The sequence below is a fragment of the Mirounga angustirostris genome, unplaced genomic scaffold, assembly GCF_029215605.1.
Source record: "Mirounga angustirostris isolate CCGP_5_RB_7025 unplaced genomic scaffold, mMirAng1.0.hap1 SCAF_8, whole genome shotgun sequence".
NCBI lineage: Eukaryota > Metazoa > Chordata > Mammalia > Carnivora > Phocidae > Mirounga > Mirounga angustirostris.
The window spans coordinates 129,977,374-129,991,108 of record NW_026991716.1 but is presented as its reverse complement, the minus strand read 5'-3'; the positions used below and the strand labels follow the sequence as shown (position 1 = coordinate 129,991,108).

General features: G+C 37.1%; 1 protein-coding gene across 4 annotated transcripts in view; it reads right to left on the bottom strand.

Moving 5' to 3' along the window:
• PLEKHG1 (pleckstrin homology and RhoGEF domain containing G1) overlaps positions 1-13,735 on the bottom strand; it is a 226,066-nt gene that overhangs the window by 170,205 nt on the left and 42,126 nt on the right. The window contains exons 1-2 of one of the 4 annotated variants that reach the window (XM_064598220.1): positions 9,304-9,364; positions 867-924 (exon numbers count right to left, since the gene is read on the bottom strand). The exons of 1 other annotated variant lie outside the window; for it this stretch is intronic. The gene's annotated coding sequence lies outside the window, so the exon portion shown is untranslated. Of the gene's footprint in view, positions 1-866; positions 925-9,303; positions 9,404-13,735 lie in introns of those variants that run through there. 2 more of the 4 variants (XM_064598221.1, XM_064598222.1) reach the window with 2 other exon arrangements.

The window sequence follows — 13,735 nt, the reverse complement described above, 5'->3', positions numbered from 1 at the left end:
AGAAGAATAATGCAGTGTATCAAATATTTATGATTCCAATAAAGCATTATTATTTTGCTAGTTAAAGGCAATAAAACTCTAACCCACTGCTGTACTTATGTTTTTAATTTTGTGGGGTCTTTTTGGTTTGTTTTATTATTTGGTTAAAAAAAAAAGGCCTGGTATAAAATTTAAAGTATAAACTTATGAGTAAAAAGTGATAATTCTATGCTTAGCAGACTGGGTTTCTTCACCTATTCCTATGGTTCTAGTAAGCATTTGATACATCATCGAGCAACATCAGCTCAACATTCCATGTCTTGACTATAGCTTATCACGTGGTCAGAGAATGATCAAGTACTTAGGAAAGAAGCAAAGCAAAATAATTGCCTCAACCTTAAAAAAAAAAAAAAAGCATGTCCCTTCCTTCCTTTGCCTTTTATCATTCATTGTGGTTTTTCAAATACCACCACCACAAAATTAGATTGAGACTTTAAATCTTGAAGAAAAACTAGAAGTTAAAAGGACAAGAAGAACTTTTCTAGCTAATAAAAAGCATTTAAAATATTACCTAAAAGACCAACTCATTAATAGCTGAAGGCCAATGGGAAGAAATGACTCCAAATCGGGTCACACTGTGGCTTACTCTTCCTGACTTCATTTTTATTCTCTCTCTCTCTCCATATATATATTCGAGGTATGCATTTTCTTTTATATTTCATCCTGTGGTTACCATATATGTTATTCTGGCCCACAAAATAGTTAAAAGCAAGAAAAGTTTTGCCTGCAGTGTACTTATATAAAAATACCTAGCAAACCTAAATTATCAATATATTAATCTCTTAACATGTTTCATATTCAAGTGACAAAAAAAGAAAACAGCTCACTTTTACAGTTGAAGCCTTTCCAGTGGCTGCACTCAAGACTCCCAATGTCTGTCTTCACCTGTAGTGGAAACACAAAAATTAACTTGCTTCTTATTACTTTTCCGGAATTACTTCAGTGGAACATGGATGATATATCAGGGCTAATTCTAAGTGGCAGAAGGAACACTGGCTGCAAAAAGGCCAGCATTTTCTGAGGAAAATGCCACACCTATTCTACTGGTCTGTAATAGACCTATAATAATAATCATAACAATTTAATTAAAAAACAAAAACTGGCAGGATGTGGTATTAGGAAAGTTACTGATGTTCAATCCTTGATTTTCCCTTTCCCTTGAAATCCACACAAAGTTTAAAAAAAGGTGAACTTCCATTAGCATTAAAAACTAAGTTCAGTGACCACGGGGTGCCTGGGTGGCTCAGTCAGTTGAGCGTCCAACTCTTGATTTAGGCTCAGGTCATGGTTTCAGGGTCATGGGATTGAGCACTGTGTTGGGCTCCACACTGAGCATGAAGCATGCTTGGGATTCTCTCTCTCTCTCCCTTTGCCTCTCCCCCCACTGCTTGCACTCTCTTGCGCTCTCTCTCTCAAAAACAAAAACAAAAAACAAAACAAAAACTAAGTTCAATGACCTCCCAGAAGCCGGGAAGAATGTCTCCTTTCTGGAGAAGAGATGAAAGCAGGAGGAGAGTGGGTGATACTCAGTCTCAACCACACTATCCCTATCCCTGAAGCCCAAGTCATCCATTGGATGTGCAACTTTCTAAGGTCATGGCCATTCTATCCCTGATTCCTCTCCAGGGCTGTATCCCATAATTTGTCCCCCTTTCTATCTTTGCAAAGTAGTTGGGGTGGGGGTGGAAGTCTACAGGGGTGAGGTTTACACCTGATAAAATTTGGGGTGGTTTTTTTTCTGGTCACTATTTTTAAAAAGAAGGAACCACAGACATTTCTATGTTTGTAGAGTTTTAAAGGAAAAACCAAACGTGCTTAGAAATTTATCATATGGATATCTTCATGAGAAAAACTTAAAAATATTCCAGTTGATTGAGGGATGAATCAAAATAAAAAGTTAGGAGTGAAAAAGTAGCACTGGTGGTAAGTATTAAAAGCAGGTAAAAAAGGAGTAAGGTATGCTAATTATTCTAAGAAGAGTCCAAATAGAGTGAAAATTTTCAGAAGTTTTGAAAAATTATTTATTTATATATTCATTCATTCACTCATTTATTTTAAAGACGTTATTTATTTGTTAGAGAGAGACACAGCGAGAGAGAGAACGCAAGTGGGGGAGAGGGAGGAGCAGGCTCCCCGCGGAGCAGGGAGCCCGACACGGGGCTTGATCCCAGGACCCTGGGATCATGACCTGAGCTGAAGGCAGACACTTAACGACTGAGCCACCCAGGCGCCCCTTGAAAAATTATTTTTAAAAAACTTTACTATAATAATTAGCTCCATCTAAGTCTGAAGTCCTAGATCATGTCATAAAAAGTGGAGAACTGAGTAGGGGTAGATAGTGAAAGTGAGCTAATTTTATTTTATATATGAGGGATAAAAAATGTAGTTTTACTGTGGTACTAGTAACTGGTTGGTATTTTTTGTTTCGTTTTGTTTTGTTTTAAATTGGAGAGAATAAAGAAGTGAAATACGTATTTAAGTTTAGTTAAGTTTGAAAACAGTAATAAACATAATACAGGAAAGGCAGAAATAGAAATAAAAGCAGGAATTTGTGATTTAGATATTTAAAAAGCAGTCATTGGTTCATTACAGAATGAAATACCTCATAGACAGATTTCAGGCAAATCTAGTCTTAAAATCCAATATGAATAGAATTATTAAAGGAATATATCACAGACATGGAAGAGATTAAGAATTGAGTGTTATGTAAAAATATCCTTGTGAATAACTTAACATCTAAATAGAAACAGTTTCTTAGATGGTATTTAATTATTAAAACTAAACCAGAAATATAAAAGCTACAGAACTAATAAACAGGGATTAGTGCAAGGATTAAATGATTCCCAAACTACATAAAAAACTCCGAGGATATAGAACAGACGAGGCTCCCCAGTTTGTTTGAAGAAGCTAGTAGAAGCCTGATAACCAAACTTGACAAGATCCGAAGAGAGAAGAGGCTTGTTTAACTTAGATAAATAAGGCAGAAGAATACTAAATAAAGTGCTCAGAAAACTCAATTTCGAGTATATTAAAATAATTACACAACGATATAAATTGGCTTATTCTAGAAATATTATATAAATAGACCTCTTGTGCTCTGTCAGTAGATCACAAGAGATCAACACATATTCCTATGTTCAAAGATGCTGAAACAACAGGATTAAACTCAGTGTCTATATCTGATAACCTCTCAGTAACCAAGAAATCAAAAGATCATTGACCATGATTTTTAAAAAGATCTAAAAACAACAGGGGTGCTGGGTGGTAGTAGGTTAGGCGTCCAACTCTTGGTTTTGGTTCAGGTCATGAACTCATGGTTATGGGATTGAGCTCTAATTGGGCTCTGCAATGTGTGGAGTCTGCTTGAGATTCTCTCTCCCTCTGTCCCTCCCCCCTCGCATGTGCATGCTCTCTTTCTCTCTGAAATAAATCTTTTTAAAAAATCTAAAAACAACAGACAACATTTTTATGAAAAAGTCCATCATAAAATATGCTCACGGTGCAAAATGAAAGGAAGTGAACAGGCCAAATTACCACCATCAGCAGGTGACAAGGTTGAATACCCAGAAAAGTCAAAAGATACATCTAAAAAAAGCCTAGCAGAAAAAGAGAAGGTGCCATAAGATTATTTGAAACACAATACATAAAAAGCAATGGTTTTGTTGTTGTTGTTGTTGTTCATTTGCAGCAATGACCAGTCACAAATAAATGAAAATGGAGACAGTCTGAAAATAGATTAAAAAAAAAAAAAGCAATGTTATTTTTTTATTGTTGTTGTTGTTCATTTGCAGCAATGACCAGTCACAAACAAATGAAAATGGAGACAGTCGGAAAATAGATCAGATTCAGAAAAATGATGCTTAAAGAATCTACATAGAGCATATTTAAGGAAATCTTTATGATAATGGTTTCCTTGTGAGAAATGATAAAAAGCACAAATATGCTTTTTTAGATAAGGAAAAAAAAGCAGTACTTGGCCAGGAAATTCAATATGAGGTAAACCAATGTATTTATAGTTTGAGTCTGAGATGGTGAACTGCCTGTCTGAGAATATGAGAACAGCAAGAGACTTTTACAATCAGAGATGCTTATTTATAGGTGAATACTTGAGGACCTCAGAGGCTATTCTATAAATTCAAGATGGGATTTCTAGAAAAAAACACATTACGAATATTTGATTATCCGGCCTTAAGTGCAAAACCCACTCAGGGCATTAGAAACAAATAGAATTTGATATTTTTTAAAAAGCCCCTAAAACACATCATTACACTTTTAAAGGTTGAGGAAGGGTTATAAATAGTCATTGATGTTATATTTGTGAAAAGAAAATGCTGATTGCACGTCACTGAATCATGCTAAAACAGGTCACATTTTATTGCTTTTGGCCAAAGAACAATGCTAAACTTCTGGAATACATGCAAGGTGATGTTTAAAATAAGTTACATAGGCAAAATACAAGTAATGTGAGTTTGAGAATGAAAATAAATAAAATGTCAGGATTGGTCTTATAAAAAGGAGAAGTCCAAAATATGTCACCATGTCCTTTTAGCCACAGTGTCTAAAATAAGTTTACCTTTAGTATTAAACAGAGTGAGGGGACTAAATGTTAAATGCCCTGACAACAACTACATGATCAATTCTAGTTAATCAGAATGAATGTGAACAAAAATTATACACAAAAGGGACCAACTTCGCTCTTTATATGGAGGACACAATAAAAGGCCTGTTAGCTTTGCAGAACCGTAATACCCAGTGACTAGTAAAGCAGCTTTTAATGGTCTGAGTTAGCGTGGCTTAAACAAGGCACAATTTAAAGTCATGTGCGATAAAACACTTGTACTCATGATAATGACTCTGCAAAGACCCAAAGCATAAACATTTCTCCTAAAATGTCAACTATTTGAAATACAGGAGCTCCAGAGATCTGTACATAAGCACAAAATTTCTTATCTTTATTTCTTCGGTGAAACACATGAACTTCACAGAAGAAACAAAATTAGGGTAGAGATACACATAAGGGGCTACCAGAAATCATAAGACTTTAGACCAGTGCAGCCATAATGTAGTTAATACTGATAATGCCAACAAAGGGCAAATCTCCCAAAGTTCCTCCCATAAGTATCCAGAAAGTATTCCTTTTTTGCCCCCCTCCCTCTTCTTAGAAAGCATTCTTTAAATCAGTAACACAAATGGTCAAATGGACAAAAACAAAGTATTTCTGAGGCGATATGCAATTAGATCATGTAAATCCAAAGGGATCCCTGCATTTGGACTAGAGTTCTGCGTCTGCCCCAGACCTACCTCCTTGGAGTGCCACTCCACATCTGTCCATTCTGATTTGAGAAGGTGAGGTAACCTGTGATTCTAGGTCCGTGCAACATAAAACCCTCTACTAGCTTCTACCTGCTCTGCTTTGAGCTACTTCATATCCTTCATAGACCATAAGCAGGTAACAACAGCTAGTGTAATTCAAACCTTCTTAAATTGGTTGCTGAAAGTGGGCGGAATGATATCATCTGAGGGTTTCAGAAGCCCAACATCTATCTACCCTCCTTGTAGCAACCACATTAACATTTCCTCTCCTTTACCCTCCTCCCAGCTCCTGCGCTCTGAATGACATTAATCAGGCTAAGCTATTCATCATGTTTCACCCCCCTGATTACTGTGATTGGTTCATGAATAGGACATGGCCCAAGCAGACCATATGCTTTACTGTTGGACTTTTAGACTATTTCCATTTTTTCCTCCCTAGTACAAGCAATGTTGTACATGGTCCTTGATTTCATGTTCTACCTTGTATTTATCTGAATTGGAACTGCTGGGATATTCATTATACACAAGAACATTGTTGGGTAACGCCAAAATTTTTTTCCCCAGAGTAATTGTACCAATTTACACTCTGCCCACAGTATATGAGAGTTCACTTTGCTCCATATTATGGCCAACATCTGATACTAAAATATTTTAATTATAGCTATTCTGGGTAGGAATTGGTATTATTGTGGTTTAAAATTGTATTTTCCCAATTACTAACGACATTAAACACATTTTCATATATATGTTGGCCATTCATGTTCCCTTCACTGTGAAAAACTTGTTCATGCATTTTGCCCATTTTACTATAGAATTATCTTTTTCTAATGAATTTGTTGGAGCTTTTTATATATTCCCCAATATAAAAATTCATATGCCTGTTTTGGATTATGGTTTATCTTCAGTCTCTCTCTTGACAAACAGAAGTTCTTAAATATGATGCTCTAATATATATCTCTTTTTGATGTAATGATTTTTGTTTCTTATTTAGCTACCCCAAGGATATGAAGCTATTCTATCACATTTTCAACAAAACTTTAAAATTGTGTATTTCACATTTAAGTCCTTGATCCATTTGAAATTACTATTCATGCTGTGAGGCAGGGATCTATTTTCTTTTTTTTCCATAAGGATAACCTGTTACCCCAGTATCATTTATTAATTTATTCTTTTTTAAAATGTTTATTTATTTTTATTTTTTAAAGATTTTATTTATTTGACAGAGAGAGACACAGTGAGAGAGGGAACACAAGCAGGGGGAGTGGGAGAGGGAGAAGCAGGCTTCCTGCCGAGCCAGGTGCCGGATGTGGGGCTCGATCCCAGGACCCTGGGACCATGACCTGAGCCGAAGGCAGACATTTAACGACTGAGCCAACCAGGCGCCCCTTTATTAATTTATTCTTTCCACTAATTTCAAGTCCAGCTCTGTCACATATTAGGTTTCTATATAAACAAGGGCCTGTTTCAGAACTACTGTTTTACGGGTCTAATTGTTTACCTCTATTGCCAAAATCACTTCTAAAATACTGTGGCATTATAACAATAGAAATAACATCTCTAAATTCTTCTACCTGATTTTTCTTCAGGATTTTTTTGGCTATTTCTGGATCTTTGTTCTATATAAATTTTAGAATCAACCCAAGTTCCACCAAAAACTTGTTGGATTTTGACTGGGATTGTACTGGACCTGTATTTGGGGGAATTGACATCTTTTACCCACCCCCCCATTTGTTTAGATCTTTTAAATATATCTTTCAATAAAGTTAAAGTTATTCCATTTTTTTACACAAAGGTCTCACAGATCTCTCATTAGATATATTTCTAGGAACCTTATTTTTCTTATCACTGGTGAAGACACCTTTTAAATGTTATATTTGAAAATATACAGAAAAGTAGTATTTATTGTATTTGTCCTTTCATAGAGCCAAGTTTTGGTTCTGAGATGCTATATGTACACATAATTGTTCAGACATAAGCAAGAAAACCCACTAGCAATGAAATTCACAATAGAAACTGGTTGACCAAGGTGGGAAGGGAATGGGGAGAATTAAAATGATCAAACATTTCAGAATAAGAATGTTAAACAATTTTTCATTCATGCAGATAATTATTTAAATACTGAGACTTGGTTTTTATTCATTCATTCATCAAGTATTTAGGATCTATTATGTACAAACATACATTTCTATTCTCAGAGACCTCCAAAGACAGACATTCTGTCCTTTCCTTGCAAGCTCAATCACAGGCCTGTACCCCTGAATCAAGTCAATCTTTATTTCTAATTTGACATGTCTAATTGGTCATTTCTTTCTTTGAAAGAAATACAGTGGGTCTCAACCACTTAAAAAAACCCAAACCCTAGAATTTGGAAGTGGAGACTGTGGAAAAGAGGTAAAAATCTTTCAATAGCTAATATTTGTTGGTTTCCTTACCAGTCAATATACCACTCTTACCTACAATTTGATTAAATTATGTAGTGAGCACCTAATGTATGCCAGGTGTGGGGCTATGAAATGAGTAAAGGACAGTGTCTCCAAGAAAATCTTCTCCTATAACAAAATGGATGTGTTCTTGAAAGAACTATACACATCAAGCAATTTGAGTAAGTTGAATTATTTTCAGTGGCATTTTAACAGATACATCAGGAAAAATTTGTCAAAATGAAGGTTCTAGGTGAGCGCTGTGAATTGTGCAAGACTGTTGAATCACAGATCTGTACCTCTGAAACAAATAATACATATAAATAATAATAAATAAACAAATAATACAAATAAAGATAGCAGGAGGGGAAGAATGAAGGGGGCAAATCGGAGAGGGAGACGAACCGTGAGAGACGATGGACTCTCAAAAACAAACTGAGGATTCTAGAGGGGAGGGGGGTGGGGGGATGGGTTAGCCTGGTGATGGGTATTAAAGAGGGCACGTTCTGCATGGAGCACTGGGTGTTATGCACAAACAATGAATCGTGGAACACTACATGAAAAATTAATGATGTAATGTATGGTGATTAACATAATAAAAAAATTTTTAAAAAATGAAGGTTCTACTCACTCAACCCTGATGTTATATATAAGGTTTGCATATCTTATGAGGCACTGCATGCTGCATATAAATAAAATTTAGAAGTGAGTTGAACTTTTAAGACAAGTTCAGTTTTTAGTCTGTATCAATTCCTGGGATCCACAGGATCACACACCAATACTAGATAGAAATCATTAAAGTTCCTTATACATTATTAAGATATGGTAGGCTGATACTGGATACTTTCCAACTCTGAGCTATATTTAATGGTAAGTCGGCTGTGAATTTTTTTTTTAAAGAAACCAAAAGCAGATAGACAACAAAAACTGTGCACACTAGATTCTGATGACCCAGACCTTAGATTTGCTTTGTCTTTGAAGAGACCAACAGTTGGCATAATTACTTACCAAAGGATTGTTAATTCTAATACTTAGTCAGAAATTAGGAGTTCCAGCAGGTGACCCCTTCCTCATATTTTCCCCTGTGTTCCTCTCTTTTTTTCATTCTTACAACAAAGTGGACCTCTTAATAAGGAAAGCTGGCCAAATAGAACTGGGGATTTCAACATCATTTTCTTTTTTCCAATGTTGCAGGTGTCACTGGGCAAAAATGTGAAGTAGTGAATGATTCCTGAACGAATGAGCTTCATTCAAGTGCTGTGAAAGGCACTAGGGTTACAAAGAGAAATACTGAGACTTTGCCCGAGACAGCTGGCTTCGGAGGGATGCATATCAGGGAACAGACTGGATGGCAGCTATATCTCAAGTGCTTCTGTACAGCTATCAACACATTCCCAGCTCACTTCCCTATCACCCCAGCAACCATGCTACTCCTGAAGTACCTGGAAGGCAACCAACAGCTGAGCACCCACCGGGTACCAGACACAGGTGCTGATGATCCAAAAGCGACTAGGACAGACTCGGTACTTACAACTCACAGACCTTCCAGCCAGTGGGATGCGGTGGGGGGAGGGGGTCTCAGATTCAGCTAATAACAAAGCCCAGGGGCAGCTGCAGTTACACAGTGTGCTCTGGAAAGCATAAAAGTAATACAACTTTACTATTAGAACTTGGGGCTTGGTAACACATCGGTGGAGGAATACTACAGGTAAGGCAAATGTTTCCAAAGATCTGCAAGTCCAGACATAAATCAGAAGCAGGGAGGTGACTAGGAAAGTGGTAAGATTTGGCAGATTTTGTATTTAATAAAATGGAGGAAGTCATGGAAATGGATGAACATTTCTAGAAGTTTCTAAGGTTAGAGTCCATGAGCCTCTTTCAGTCTAGATCAATAACTGTTTGGAGCAACTGAGATGTGTAAGTAAGCAGGGAAAAATGAAAGATGTTAATTAACATAGAGAAATTCCCTAAAATGAACAGAATTCAGATGGCTGTGGTTTTGAAACCTGGAATATTTTGTAAGTAAATTGATTTTAGTATAAGGAAACAGAAGATACCATGTTTCTTATGCCAGATATTTAATAATCTGATATTTTGGGAGATAGCTTTAGAAATCTGAATTTGTGTTTGCCTGTTTATTTAATGGTAGAGTACTGATTTTTTCTTTTCTTTAACCAGGCTTCTGTAAAAACACTACTTTTATTCAGGCAACATATGGAAAAAATTGTTACATCATTTCAGAATGTTATATTTAGAAAGGTAATTTCCTTTCACTGAAGGTCTTTTTTTTTTTTTTTAACCTTTCCACATCAGTCAAGAAAAACAGGCTTTGACTTCAGTTTTTTAAAAATGAACTACCAAATATATCACAGAGTTTTTATTTAACATCCATCTTGAGGATATTTCAATGAGCTTTCAGGTTCAGGGAGAAAAAAAAAAAGGAAACATGCATGTGGAGGGCAGACTTCCAATAAAACATTTTACAGTTCCTACCAAACAGTGATTTATTCATCTACTTCTTCCTTGCCATTACAGCAACTAGGACTTCCTGGAAATCTTTGGTTTTGCAAATGTGGTCTGTTTTTACTTCTAAAAAGAGGGGAAATGCTAAAATTGAATTATGTAGCCCATGAGGAAAATAGACGGGTGATAATTGACATATGCATAGAGACCTTGTCGTTTTAAATCTGTACTTGAGAAAACTATTTGTCTTTTTATTAAATATGTCATTAGGGTACGTTGTGTGTGCTTAGACAGTTATTTTGCTGATTAAAAAAAATTCAAACTTAACACGAATGCTATTTCAAAAATACTTCAGGGAGTCTGCACTTGACACCATGAGCAGATGCATATTTCTTCGGCTTCTGCTTAGATGCATTTTTAGCCCAGGTACTTGGGTATATACAAGTGACCAGAGCCTGTAACAGCATGGGCCTTTGGCCATGTGATTTTAAACCCAGAACAAAGGGCAGGACTCCAGTGGTACATAGATATACTAGACAGGACACAGTGCCACCATTTTCACCATGACACTGAAATACGGTAGCTATATGAAAACACCGAAATGTACTATCTACTGCCATAAAGTTAGTTAGAATTGCACTTTCCAGTGTAAATGCTCAGCAACCACAGATATGGTTTAGCATCCATTTGCCCCACTCGACCACATAACACCCCATTTCCTTTGTGTGCAACAGGATGCCCAATGCCTACCACAGGGTAGTTGCTCCCAAGTAATTATTAAATGAATGAGTAAAATATGCTCACTGAGTACGTATGGTAAGCAGGGTTTCAAGTGGGAGCATCCAGAGGCTATATAAATATTGAGAGAACAGATCGTTTACTGAAGAGGGGTTGAAAATATAGAAACGGGGAAATCTTCAAAAGTTCCCTGAAAAGACAGAAGGAACTGGGACCTAGGGCCCGGAGCGCAGTGTTAAGTAAGGTTGGGCTACTTTGGCTGGTTATCACAAGGGACAGGCACATGGCAGTTATTGGGTTTGATGGCCGGCGGTGGCCAGCATGTTCTTAGGTGATTTTTGTTTTTTTCCTTTTTTTTCCTGGGAAGTAAAAGACGAGACATCTTCTGAATCTGATGAGTGAGAATGTGTATTTGGGAAGAGTAGGGAAAGCGGCAAGATAAGTCATTTCCAAGAGTGGGGCGTGAACTGACTACGTCTGTCGGTATCACACTTTGTGTGGTCAATCACCAGGTGATGGGACCTCAGGTGGGACGCTGGCCTGGGCATGCGCATAGCAGAGAGCAGGTAGGAAGGGTAGGTAGCATCACAGGAAAAGCCTTGGCTTTGGCATCAGGACAGCTGCGTCCGTGCCCAAGCTCTGCTAGCAACGAGTTGCTAGACTTGGAGGAATCACTTTGTTTCCTTAGCTCCTAGGTTTCTGCCATTTGTAAAAATCACAGGTGGCATAAAGATCCCCAAGGCCCCTTCTAGCTCTAAAAGGGCTAAGTCTTTATAAAATAACCAGCAAATGGTCTAATGGCTGCATAATTAACACAGAATAAAAAATCAGAATTTTTACTGTCTTGGCACACGGCTTTCTGGCAAGGATTACACCACGACCTCCCCTCTGCTCTGCCTCTAATTCTTCTGCCATCCTGTCATCTATACAACCGACATGATCACGTGACTTTCTGCTTCTCTGCTTCCATCCTTCCAAAGGTCCCCCCACTGCTGTCTGCGTGAATCCAGATTCCTCAGTCCAGCCCAGGAAACCCCACGTCATCGGTTCTGGCCTCACTTACAGCTTCCCTGAAACACAAACTGCAAAATGGATTTAAAAAGAAAGAGAGAGAGAGAGAAAGAAAGGAAGGAAAGAAGGAAGGAAGGAAGGAAGGAAGGAAGGAAGGAAGGAAGGAAGGAAGGAAGGAAAGAAGGAAGGAAGGAAAAAAGAAAGAAAGGAAGAAATAGAGAGCATTTTCTCTATTAAAGGGAAAATAAAATAAGGGTTCTTCATCCCCTAAACATTCCTATTCACTACTTTAGGGATACGTGTATTGTTGTTTGCTATTTTAAGATAGATAGTCCAATTTAGAAACATCGGACTCAGAGATTTGGGCCAAGCACTTCTCGGTAGCAACAGTAAGAATTTGTGGCTGAGTTAAAATATACTAAAGTTAATTCCTTTCACTTTTCAAGGTGAGTACAGTATAAGTTAAAGCCTTCCTAAAAGAAATGGGCTTTCCAGAGGAAGTGAAGAAAGAATATAAATAACATTACCCCATTCATTAAAAGAATGGTATTCAATGATGTTTACACAAGTGGTTCTCGCTTTTAAACTTAAATCTAAATCTATTTTAAAAACTGTATGTAAAGTAGTAATTTACTGAAGCCAAACCACAGAGAAATTTCAGGAATGCATCTAGGTTGTATTATCTTATTCTCAGCTATATAAAGAGAATCTTAATAGCTTCTAAATTTTGGTCATCTATTGACTAATTAATTGTTACTTAAAAGAATGTTGCAACACAAAATAATTTGAAAAACTGTTGCAAACCAATTAAGTTTCTACTTGAGAGGTGGAAAGGTAAGCCCCTAACCACTGATTAGCTATTTTTACACAAGAGGTACCTGGCAGGGACAGCCTCTTCCCGGTCACTAGAACTCCCCATCTTTCTCCCTCCTGTGCCTGGGCATTTGCTTGTCCTCTTGACACCCTTATTTGCCTTCATCTCAGCAATCACACAGAAGCAGTGGTGATCCTCAGGAGTGAGAGATAGGCAATGACAAGAAAGGTTCAAGCAAGGGCCAACGGGTGTTAAGAGAAAGGGGAGACTGCTTGTGGCTGACAGGGCCCCAGAACCTTTTATGTAAATGGAGTGGAGGGAGGGCAATCAGAGTGAGTTCTAGGGAAGAGTCAGGAAATGGAAGGAAAGACATTTACAAGCAACTGGAGAGCATAGGAAGGTAGGAAAGCCTAAATTGTTTAAAAAAACCGAGAGGTATAGGGTTTGGGTGGAAAATAGTAATACGTTCTATCTAAAAATTAACAAATTAAAGTAGTGTTTGATGCTGGAAAAGAAAAATTCTAAGCAATCCAAGAAGATCATCTGTCAATTTCATCATTGTCAAGAACAATACTTTCACAAGGACTGGAATAATACAGATATTCATATTCCTTTCATGGAAAAAAGAACAAGAATGGGAAAATTCTCAGATTATTAAATAAATAAGTACCAAAACAGAAAACTAATGGCCTAAATGATAGAATTTATATGGCTAAAGACTCATTCAGTAGGCTGCAAAATTTAAATCTCCAGAACATATAGCCAAAACAAAGAGAGGGAAAATATGAAAGATATGGAGAATTGATTCCAAGAGGTCCTAAACTCATCTACAGGAGTTCTCTGTGAAGACTGTGTTAAGTATTAGTGGGGAGAAAATATCCTGAGCCCGAGCAAACTTCAGATCACAAAGGTCAACAAAAAAGATTCAAAAACAGAA